This window comes from Clarias gariepinus, chromosome 21, assembly GCF_024256425.1.
Source record: "Clarias gariepinus isolate MV-2021 ecotype Netherlands chromosome 21, CGAR_prim_01v2, whole genome shotgun sequence".
Taxonomy (NCBI): domain Eukaryota; kingdom Metazoa; phylum Chordata; class Actinopteri; order Siluriformes; family Clariidae; genus Clarias; species Clarias gariepinus.
The window spans coordinates 839,072-852,109 of record NC_071120.1 but is presented as its reverse complement, the minus strand read 5'-3'; the positions used below and the strand labels follow the sequence as shown (position 1 = coordinate 852,109).

The 13,038-nt window shown below is 38.5% G+C and overlaps 1 pseudogene; it reads right to left on the bottom strand.

Annotated features, from left to right (window-relative positions):
• Positions 1-535: 535 nt before the first annotated feature.
• Positions 536-2,675, bottom strand: LOC128509571 (perforin-1-like; annotated as a pseudogene).
• Between the last annotated feature and the right edge of the window lie 10,363 nt (positions 2,676-13,038).

Sequence of the window (13,038 nt, the reverse complement as noted above, 5' to 3'; positions counted from 1 at the left end):
CATAACAGCTAGTAGGCCTAGCCAAGCCTGTCTTGTGTGTGTTTATCCCCTGCATGTATAGTCCCTAGTGTTTAATCTGTCAGTTTAGTGTGTCTTGTCTGGTTTGTATCCCCTGTTGGTACTGTATTAGTTTGTGTAATCCCTTGTCTGTGTACTTGATTATTAGTTCTGTTTATAGTATGCTTCAACTTCCTTTGTTTGTTTGGTTTTGTTATTAAAAAGACTTTCACCATCATCCACCTCTGCATCTATGCCTAAACACCTGCCCACAGTCCAACACCTAGCAGTTTGTGACAGTCTATTACTCTTTATAGAAGTTTTTATGTAGAGATGTTTTTAAAAGCATCTTTGCTCATGATATTTATTTTTTATTTTGTTCTTAAGACTTTTGCACAGTACTGAGTAAAACAGCTGTTGGGTCACAAATAATATATAATATAACATCACATATTAGCAGGAAAGGTTTAGTGATAACATATCATGATTATGATAGCTGGCAGGAATATGTAATAGCGTCATAAGCTACACAGTTGGTCTATAACTTAAAACCTGTAGCTTTGGGAATGTTGGTCTGGTTGAAGCGGGGAATGCGGTCATCGAGGAGCACTCCCATCTTCAGCAGAATGCTTCTGGGAATGGGGTGAGAATTTCGGCAGACATCCAACTGTGCGTCCATGGGAGTGGGCTTGTACTCCATACACAATGGACCAGTCAAAGCATCCCGCACTTTACTACCACTTTATAATACAGTGTTCCATGATTGAGGAAGCAGGTATCTTCCGTCAGTCCATACTTCAGTTGAATCATGCATTCTCCAAGAAAGTCATCATCCCAGCCGCTGTCTTTATCCCACACCTGCAATTTTACACTTCTGAACTGATTAGGGTCATAATTGACAGAATTGAAATCATAGTTCCATGTTGGCCAGTTTCTGTCCCAGACCACAGGGGTCGTTTCAGGAAAGATGTCTTCATCGCAGAATTTAAGCATGACATATGCATCTGCCTCACTAAATGGATCCCCATATAAATCTGTGGCTTTAATCACGGTCACAGTAACCTTAGCATATCCTCTCTTAGTGGGGCAACAGTTGAAGGCCACACCCTGGTTGTTGTAGAAGGTGCAGCTGCACGGTTCCTTACATGGGCTTGAGCAGTCTTTAATCAGAGCTCTCTGCACAATGTAGTCCTTGATGGCTTTGCGCAAATTCTCTCTGATAGTTTCTTTTGTCTCTAACTTGTGAAGAGGCTCAAGTGAGTAGGAAATCACATCAGGGTGAGCAGGCACAGATGAGACCCACTGCTTGTAGGCCTTTGGGTCAGTATTGGATGAAAAGAGCAGGTCGGTGTTCTTATTGTGGCCACCAATCACATTGGTTTCCCTTTTGGAGGTGATAAAGGAAATGTTTTGTAATAATATAGGATTTTATATATGTTTTAAATTTTTTAACTAGCTAAAATAGGTGTTCATTTGGCCACCTTGGTAATTTATTATTTGTTACAGAGCATGTGTGTTAGAGAGAGAGAGAGAGATGAGCTGTACAAACCTGTCATTGAAGCTGCAAGCAAAGCTCTTTTCGTTCAGAACTTTCTGCTTCAAATGTTCGCAATGATTATCCTTATTCTGTAAATCTGCAGGAGTTTCTTCACTAACTTCTTTGTCCAGACACATCTTTACCTCATCCACACTCAGACCCTGAGAGGACGCTTGGCACTCCTTGATGCTGGTCACAGATCGAACCTCTCCACCCAGAGTCACCTGCATACAATCATAATTTGTCCGTTGAACAAAAGCACACACATGTTTACTCTAGAAATGAGTAATTAATTGTTCATTAATAAAAACTAACAAACTTTAAAAGTGCGTTGGACAAGGCTGCATCGGATTTCATGGAGAACTTCTATAATATTTACCTGTCTGAAATAATGAGTTCCAAACTTGTCAATCAAGTCAAAATATCTCTGCTTTGTAGTTTTATCATACCATTTAGGAAGACTTCTGAGTTCCTTACGTAGCTCTGGGTGAATGACTGGCGTGCTTGAAATCCTATATCTAGGAGACAGACCATAAAGTAGAACGTAAACCACTTTTGAATTGTGTTGTAAAATAAAATTTAAGTCAACATGAAACATCATGTCCTACCTGTAGTATCCACAGGAGACAGAATGGGTGGCAAAACTGAACTTGTCTTCTTTGGTTTTCTTTATTGAATATTCAGCCAGCTTGGAGTGACTGCCTACAATTATTTCTGACTGCTGGCCCTCAAATGGCAAATCTGACTTCCAGTTGTTTTCAATAGAGGAGGTGCTGGAGTTGATCAGGTCCTCACTTGAGCGGTAGACAGAGCTGGACAACTTCATATTGCACTTCTTTGCTCTCCAGTCCACGACAGAAACAGGAAGCTTCTGCTGTTCATCTTTTATGTTGGTGTTTTTACACAGAGTGCAGGTCTTGTTCTTCTGGAGCCAGATGCTCATGTCAATGACGAAGGCTCCTTTCCGTTGCATTTTGGTGATGTCAAAGCCTTCTCCTGCTAGGTCAGATCCTGGAATGAACTTTGCTTTGGCACACTGAAACTGACGGGCACTGATGCATTGCTGGCTGGTTAGAGCGAGCATCGTGGCAAAGACAACCTCAATCAGAAGTGTCTGCAGCATGGCTGGCCTTGGGGTAAGTCCTGTTTTTGGGTTAAAATAATTCAGATTTCTAATTACAAAATAATTAAAGTTACATCACAGCATAGATAAAGTGTACTTACACCAGTTTCTATTGGGTTTTGCATCTTTTATTCTAAAATGTGAAATGTTCCTTTCCTTACTTTCTTTTGATTTTGAAGATTATGGCTTGCATACATATACACACACACATACACACACACACACACACACACACACACACACACGCACACACACACAACAGCAGCTTCAACTCTTCTCTGAAGGTTTTCCACAAGGTTTAGGAGTGTGCTGTGTAAATTTTTGACCATATTCAGTATATGTGTAATTTAAAAAAAAAATTGTAAAAACACAATTAAAAGTGAAGGTAATTCAAATTTAAAAGTCATTTCACTTACCGTGATGTGTGTGAGAGCAGATATAATTTTCTTACCTAACTTTTACAACCTGTAAAATGTTCCCTTTTAGTTCTACATCTTGTATTTATACACATGCCTGACACGGGGCAGGACCATTCATCAGTCTATAAATATGTCTATAAACTGGAAGAGGTGTGGAAAAAAGTGTGGTACAATACAGTATGTGTAGCAAAGTCTTTTAGCAGAACCCTCTGAAGGGTGTAGTCCTTACTGGCATTGCACAGATTCTCTCTGGTGTTTTTTCTTTAGCTGTGAAGGAGCTCAGTCAAGTTGGAGATCACTTCAGGGTGAGCAGGCAGAGAAGAGACCCACTGCTTGTAGGCAATTACAGTGCTTTCACAGTGCAATATGTGAAAAAGCTTTTATCTCACCATTGTGATATAATGACTATACTTACTAGTCATCTAATCTAGTAATCTAAGAGAAGAGGATGCAGAGGATAGGGTTAGATGGAGGCAGATGATTCTGAAAGGGATCAGCCAAAAGACAAAGAAGAAGAGTCACCAGTCATCTAATCCATCAATGAGACTTTAGCATGTGATCCTTAGCTCATAATTGTTAATTGTGTTCACCTGAACTCTGTTATACTCATCAGATCAGTCATCAGGTTGACTTCAGTTTACATATCAGTATAATTTGCCTATTTACTTATCAGCATATACAGATTATTTAATGGTAGTTTAATGGAAAATCACTTGTCTTTGTGTCTGTGCAGTACTTATGTTTCTCTAAGAATTGTTTAGTACAAAAGAGAAAATACAGTAGCTAGTAAAGGCTTGATGCTTTTTAAAAGTTAAAACTGAACCAATATATTAATTTCAAGAATATAAAAAGATGTTGTATTGCAACTATATAAAGGCAGCATGGTGGCTTAGAGGTTAGCACTGTCGCCTTGCACCTCCAGGTACCGGGTTTAATTCCCCATGGAGTTTGCATGTTCTCCCTGTGCTTGGTGGGTTTTATTTGGGTTTTCTGGTTTCCTCTTATAGTCCAAAGACATGCAGATTAGGCTAATTGCCGTGACCTAATCGCCTGTAGTGTGTAAATGCGTGTGTGAATGTTGAATGTGTGGGTGTGTGAGAGTTTGTGAATGCATGGGACAGGGGTAGCTTAGTGGTTAAGGCATTGGACTACGGTTCGGAAGATCCCAGGTTCAAACCCCACAACCACCAAGTTGCCACAGTTGGGCCCTTGAGCGCGGCCCTTAACCCTCAACTGCTCAGATGTGTAATGAGATAAAAAAAAATGTAAGTCGCTCTGGATAAGAGCGTCTGCCAAATGCCTAAATGTAAATGTAAATGTATTGAAATGGGAATAAATACAGTAGTTGCCATTGGCCCCCTTGGCCACAGCAGGTAATTAACAGAGTTTTTTGTTTTTGTGCCACTTTCACCTTCAACTTGCTCATTAGGGACCTTCTAATCAATTTGATTTAGTCACATTTCATACTAACTTATAATTTATTTTGATTATGTAAATTGTGTAAAATTACAATTCTTAAAAGTGCTATACAAATGAAATAAAATTTAATTAAATTGAATCCTACCTGTCATTTTCACAGGAAACTGCATAGCTGGTGAAGCAGAATTTTTAGTTTTTTTTCTGCATTGAATATTCAGCCAGCTTCCAAATACTATCTGCGAGTATAGACCTGTGGACTTTTGGGGGTAATATTTGCAGTGCTGCTTTCCAGTTGTTTTGAATGGAAAAGGTGCTGGCACCGATTGGGGACTCATTAGATTGGTAGATAATATATAATGTTAATATTTTAATAGTATTATAATATTATATTTTTTAATTATTACTCAGAAATATTATTATTATATAATATTAAGAATAATCATATATATATATAATAACTATTTTATTATGATGTGCTTATCTGTTTCATAATTACTTTAATTCTTGTTTGATTTAGAATTAAAATTATGTAGTTCTATCTGTGGCAAAATAACTTCAGATCAACTATTATTTAACAAATTTGGTTTCAGGCCTAATATTCTTCCATACTACACAGTCATTAGATTGATTTATTAAATTATGCATTTGCTTAATGAATAGTATAAAGTTACAACATTATAATCATGTTTTAGGATAAAAAAGTGTAATTGTTGCTTACTGTAAGCGGGCACTTATTTTGACTCACAAAAAAAACAGCAAAGAGGGCTTGCCGGTAAATCCCCAGGTCGAATGCCTAAATGAGTGTTGGCAGAAGTCAGACTCAGACACATAGCTGACAAGTGAGGTAGGCAGAGACTCAAAAGCTTTTCTGTCAGGCAATCTAATGAAGTCTGAATTTGGCGCTTGTCAGGAGAACGATACTTGTCTGACTGCCAAGTGTAAAGTTGTGGGGGGATTATGAGGTGGGGTTGTTTTTAAAGAGTTGGGCTCAGCCCGTTAGTTCCAGTGAAAGGAAAAGTTAATGCTTGAGCACTGCAAGCAGGGCCGTGCAGAGACGTTTAAAGGGGCGGTTGCTCAAAGTTAAAAAAGATAGAACAGGCTGAATAAGATAGAAAAAAAGATCAGGCTGTTGCTGATAGTGCTAAAGGGCAGGGCTGTGTTGTTCTGAGACTGTAGACATTAAAATGTCCATAGGTAGCTAAATAACGAAGTGCTTTTTAAAAAATAAAATGTAAAAAGATAAGGCAACAGAAAAAAAACCTAGGAAATAAACTGAAACCAGGATATTAGTAGTACAAAAGACAGGGGTGCTCATGGTAGGGTGAGAATGTATTAAAAGAAATCTATACACATAAAACACACAAACATGCACATGCAGTGCTTATTAAATGTTTAAACTGTAGAGACACAATAATTTTACTACTGTAAAATCAGCATTTTATCTAATTTGAAATATAAACCTAATATCATCTGTTACTCAATATATATTCTTTAAAAACAAAGTTTTTAAAAAAAATCATAAATATAATAATCAATAATTATGGTGATAACCATATTAGATGAAATCCAGAAAAGTCTGGTAGCCTACTTTAAAACAAAACATGTTTCCCAAAACAGTGGACAGACCTACAGACCACCTGTAACACCCTTATACCCAGTTATCTATAGCAGTTATTGACCACCACTATGTGTGCAGTTCATAAAAGGACAGGTAATGTTTGTTCCACTGTTGTTCATTTATTTCAATTCATTTGTTGTGATAGACTATAGTATGCGCTGTACACTCTATTCACTGTTCTGTTGTTATAGACTATAGTGTGCGCTGTACACCCTATTCACTGTTCTGTTGTTATAGACTATAGTGTGCGCTGTACACTCTATTTACTGTTCTGTTGTTATAGACTATAGTATGCGCTGTACACCCTATTCACTGTTCCGTTATTATAGACTATAGTGTGCCCTGTACACCCTATTCACTGTTCTGTTGTTATAGACTATAGTGTGCGCTGTTCACCCTATTCACTGTTCTGTTGTTATAGACTATAGTGTGTGCTGTACACCCTATTCACTGTTCTGTTGTTATAGACTATAGTGTGCGCTGTACACCCTATTCACTGTTCTGTTGTTATAGACTATAGTGTGCGCTGTACACCCTATTTACTGTTCTGTTCTTATAGACTATAGTGTGCGCTGTACACTCTATTTACTGTTCTGTTGTTATAGACTATAGTATGCGCTGTACACTCTATTTACTGTTCTGTTGTTATAGACTATAGTATGCGCTGTACACCCTATTCACTGTTCCGTTATTATAGACTATAGTGTGCCCTGTACACCCTATTCACTGTTCTGTTGTTATAGACTATAGTGTGCGCTGTTCACCCTATTCACTGTTCTGTTGTTATAGACTATAGTGTGTGCTGTACACCCTATTCACTGTTCTGTTGTTATAGACTATAGTGTGCGCTGTACACCCTATTTACTGTTCTGTTCTTATAGACTATAGTGTGCGCTGTACACTCTATTTACTGTTCTGTTGTTATAGACTATAGTATGCGCTGTACACTCTATTTACTGTTCTGTTGTTATAGACTATAGTATGCGCTGTACACCCTATTCACTGTTCCGTTATTATAGACTATAGTGTGCCCTGTACACCCTATTCACTGTTCTGTTGTTATAGTCTATAGTGTGCGCTGTACACCCTATTCACTGTTCTGTTGTTATAGACTATAGAGTGCGCTGTACACCCTATTTACTGTTCTGTTGTTATAGACTATAGTATGCGCTGTACACCCTATTCACTGTTCTGTTGTTATAGACTATAGTATGCGCTGTACACCCTATTTACTGTTCTGTTGTTATAGACTATAGTATGCGCTGTACACTCTATTTACTGTTCTGTTGTTATAGACTATAGTATGCGCTGTACACCCTATTCACTGTTCTGTTGTTATAGACTATAGTGTGCGCTGTACACCCTATTCACTGTTCTGTTGTTATAGACTATAGTGTGCGCTGTTCACCCTATTCACTGTTCTGTTGTTATAGACTATAGTGTGCGCTGTACACCCTATTTACTGTTCTGTTGTTATAGAATATAGTGTGCGCTGTACACCCTATTCACTGTTCTGTTGTTATAGTCTATAGTGTGCGCTGTACACCCTATTTACTGTTCTGTTGTTATAGACTATAGAGTGCGCTGTACACCCTATTTACTGTTCTGTTGTTATAGACTACAGTGTGCGCTGTAAACCCTATTTACTGTTCTGTTGTTATAGACTATAGTGTGCGCTGTACACCCTATTCACTGTTCTGTTGTTATAGACTATAGTATGCGCTGTACACCCTATTTACTGTTCTGTTGTTATAGACTATAGTATGCGCTGTACACTCTATTTACTGTTCTGTTGTTATAGACTATAGTGTGCGCTGTACACTCTATTTACTGTTCTGTTGTTATAGACTATAGTATGCGCTGTACACCCTATTCACTGTTCTGTTGTTATAGACTATAGTATGCGCTGTACACCCTATTCACTGTTCCGTTATTATAGACTATAGTGTGCCCTGTACACCCTATTCACTGTTCTGTTGTTATAGACTATAGTGTGCGCTGTTCACCCTATTCACTGTTCTGTTGTTATAGACTATAGTGTGTGCTGTACACCCTATTCACTGTTCTGTTGTTATAGACTATAGTGTGCGCTGTACACCCTATTTACTGTTCTGTTCTTATAGACTATAGTGTGCGCTGTACACTCTATTTACTGTTCTGTTGTTATAGACTATAGTATGCGCTGTACACTCTATTTACTGTTCTGTTGTTATAGACTATAGTATGCGCTGTACACCCTATTCACTGTTCCGTTATTATAGACTATAGTGTGCCCTGTACACCCTATTCACTGTTCTGTTGTTATAGACTATAGTGTGCGCTGTTCACCCTATTCACTGTTCTGTTGTTATAGACTATAGTGTGTGCTGTACACCCTATTCACTGTTCTGTTGTTATAGACTATAGTGTGCGCTGTACACCCTATTTACTGTTCTGTTCTTATAGACTATAGTGTGCGCTGTACACTCTATTTACTGTTCTGTTGTTATAGACTATAGTATGCGCTGTACACTCTATTTACTGTTCTGTTGTTATAGACTATAGTATGCGCTGTACACCCTATTCACTGTTCCGTTATTATAGACTATAGTGTGCCCTGTACACCCTATTCACTGTTCTGTTGTTATAGTCTATAGTGTGCGCTGTACACCCTATTCACTGTTCTGTTGTTATAGACTATAGAGTGCGCTGTACACCCTATTTACTGTTCTGTTGTTATAGACTATAGTATGCGCTGTACACCCTATTCACTGTTCTGTTGTTATAGACTATAGTATGCGCTGTACACCCTATTTACTGTTCTGTTGTTATAGACTATAGTATGCGCTGTACACTCTATTTACTGTTCTGTTGTTATAGACTATAGTATGCGCTGTACACCCTATTCACTGTTCTGTTGTTATAGACTATAGTGTGCGCTGTACACCCTATTCACTGTTCTGTTGTTATAGACTATAGTGTGCGCTGTTCACCCTATTCACTGTTCTGTTGTTATAGACTATAGTGTGCGCTGTACACCCTATTTACTGTTCTGTTGTTATAGAATATAGTGTGCGCTGTACACCCTATTCACTGTTCTGTTGTTATAGTCTATAGTGTGCGCTGTACACCCTATTTACTGTTCTGTTGTTATAGACTATAGAGTGCGCTGTACACCCTATTTACTGTTCTGTTGTTATAGACTACAGTGTGCGCTGTAAACCCTATTTACTGTTCTGTTGTTATAGACTATAGTGTGCGCTGTACACCCTATTCACTGTTCTGTTGTTATAGACTATAGTATGCGCTGTACACCCTATTTACTGTTCTGTTGTTATAGACTATAGTATGCGCTGTACACTCTATTTACTGTTCTGTTGTTATAGACTATAGTGTGCGCTGTACACTCTATTTACTGTTCTGTTGTTATAGACTATAGTATGCGCTGTACACCCTATTCACTGTTCTGTTGTTATAGACTATAGTATGCGCTGTACACTCTATTTACTGTTCTGTTGTTATAGACTATAGTGTGCGCTGTACACCCTATTTACTGTTCTGTTGTTATAGACTATAGTGTGCGCTGTACACCCTATTCACTGTTCTGTTGTTATAGACTATAGTGTGCGCTGTACACCCTATTTACTGTTCTGTTGTTATAGACTATAGAGTGCGCTGTACACCCTATTTACTGTTCTGTTGTTATAGACTACAGTGTGCGCTGTACACCCTATTCACTGTTCTGTTGTTATAGACTATAGTGTGCGCTGTACACCCTATTCACTGTTCTGTTGTTATAGACTATAGTGTGCGCTGTACACCCTATTCACTGTTCTGTTGTTATAGACTATAGTGTGCGCTGTACACCCTATTCACTGTTCTGTTGTTATAGACTATAGTGTGCGCTGTACACCCTATTTACTGTTCTGTTGTTATAGACTATAGTGTGCGCTGTACACCCTATTCACTGTTCTGTTATAGACTATAGTGTGCGCTGTACACCCTATTTACTGTTCTGTTGTTATAGACTATAGTGTGCGCTGTACACCCTATTCACTGTTCTGTTGTTATAGACTATAGTGTGCGCTGTACACCCTATTCACTGTTCTGTTGTTATAGACTATAGTGTGCGCTGTACACCCTATTCACTGTTCTGTTGTTATAGACTATAGTGTGCGCTGTACACCCTATTCACTGTTCTGTTGTTATAAAATATAGTGTGCGCTGTACACCCTATTCACTGTTCTGTTATAGACTATAGTGTGCGCTGTACACGCTATTTACTGTTCTGTTGTTATAGACTATAGTGTGCGCTGTACACCCTATTCACTGTTCTGTTGTTATAGACTATAGTGTGCGTTGTACACCCTATTTACTGTTCGGTTGTTATAGACTATAGTGTGCGCTGTACACCCTATTTACTGTTTTTTATAGACTATAATGTGTGCTGTACACCCTATTCACTGTTCTGTTGTTATAGACTATAGTGTGCGCTGTACACCCTATTCAGTGTTCTGTTGTTATAGACTATAGTGTGCGCTGTACACCCTATTCACTGTTCTGTTGTTATAGACTATAGTGTGCGCTGTACACTCTATTTACTGTTCTGTTGTTATAGACTATAGTATGCGCTGTACACCCTATTCAGTGTTCTGTTGTTATAGACTATAGTGTGCGCTGTACACCCTATTCACTGTTCTGTTGTTATAGACTATAGTGTGCGCTGTACACTCTATTCACTGTTCTGTTGTTATAGACTATAGTATGCGCTGTACACCCTATTCAGTGTTCTGTTGTTATAGACTATAGTGTGCGCTGTACACCCTATTTACTGTTCTGTTGTTATAGACGATAGTGTGCGCTGTACACCCTATTTACTGTTCTGTTGTTATAGACTATAGTGTGCGCTGTACACCCTATTCAATCTTCTGTTGTTATAGACTATAGTATGCGCTGTACACCCTATTTACTGTTCTGTTGTTATAGACTATAGTGTGCGCTGTACACCCTATTCACTGTTCTGTTGTTATAGACTATAGTATGCGCTGTACACCCTATTCACTGTTCTGTTGTTATAGACTATAGTGTGCGCTGTACACCCTATTCACTGTTCTGTTGTTATAGACTATAGTGTGCGCTGTACAGCCTATTCACTGTTCTGTTGTTATAGACTATAGTGTGCGCTGTACACCCTATTTACTGTTTTGTTGTTATAGACTATAGTGTGCGCTGTACACCCTATTCACTGTTCCGTTATTATAGACTATAGTGTGCGCTGTACACCCTATTTACTGTTTTTTATAGACTATAATGTGTGCTGTACACCCTATTCACTGTTCTGTTGTTATAGACTATAGTATGCGCTGTACACCCTATTCACTGTTCTGTTGTTATAGACTATAGTGTGCGCTGTACACCCTATTCACTGTTCTGTTGTTATAGACTATAGTGTGCGCTGTACACCCTATTCACTGTTCTGTTGTTATAAACTATAGTGTGCGCTGTACACCCTATTTACTGTTCTGTTGTTATAGACTATAGTGTGTGCGGTACACCCTATTTACTATTCTGTTGTTATAGACTATAGTGTGCGCTGTACACCCTATTTACTGTTCTGTTGTTATAGACTATAGTGTGCGCTGTACACCCTATTTACTGTTCTGTTGTTATAGACTATAGTGTGCGCAGTACACCCTATTTACTGTTCTGTTGTTATAGACTATAGTGTGCGCTGTACACCCTATTCACTGTTCTGTTGTTATAGACTATAGTGTGCGCTGTACACCCTATTCACTGTTCTGTTGTTATAGACTATAGAGTGCGCTGTACACCCTATTTACTGTTCTGTTGTTATAGACTATAGTATGCGCTGTACACCCTATTTACTGTTCTGTTGTTATAGACTATAGTATGCGCTGTACACTCTATTTACTGTTCTGTTGTTATAGACTATAGTGTGCGCTGTACACCCTATTCACTGTTCTGTTGTTATAGACTATAGTGTGCGCTGTACACCCTATTCACTGTTCTGTTGTTATAGACTATAGTGTGCGCTGTTCACCCTATTCACTGTTCTGTTGTTATAGACTATAGTGTGCGCTGTACACCCTATTTACTGTTCTGTTGTTATAGAATATAGTGTGCCCTGTACACCCTATTCACTGTTCTGTTGTTATAGTCTATAGTGTGCGCTGTACACCCTATTTACTGTTCTGTTGTTATAGACTATAGAGTGCGCTGTACACCCTATTTACTGTTCTGTTGTTATAGACTACAGTGTGCGCTGTACACCCTATTTACTGTTCTGTTCTTATAGACTATAGTGTGCGCTGTACACCCTATTCACTGTTCTGTTGTTATAGACTATAGTGTGCGCTGTACACCCTAATTACTGTTCTGTTGTTATAGACTATAGTGTGCGCTGTACACCCTATTCACTGTTCTGTTGTTATAGACTATAGTGTGCGCTGTACACCCTATTCACTGTTCTGTTGTTATAGACTATAGTATGCGCTGTACACCCTATTTACTGTTCTGTTGTTATAGACTATAGTGTGCGCTGTACACTCTATTTACTGTTCTGTTGTTATAGACTATAGTATGCGCTGTACACTCTATTTACTGTTCTGTTGTTATAGACTATAGTGTGCGCTGTACACTCTATTTACTGTTCTGTTGTTATAGACTATAGTATGCGCTGTACACCCTATTCACTGTTCTGTTGTTATAGACTATAGTATGCGCTGTACACTCTATTTACTGTTCTGTTGTTTTAGACTATAGTGTGCGCTGTACACCCTATTTACTGTTCTGTTGTTATAGACTATAGAGTGCGCTGTACACCCTATTTACTGTTCTGTTGTTATAGACTACAGTGTGCGCTGTACACCCTATTCACTGTTCTGTTGTTATAGACTATAGTGTGCGCTGTACACCCTATTCACTG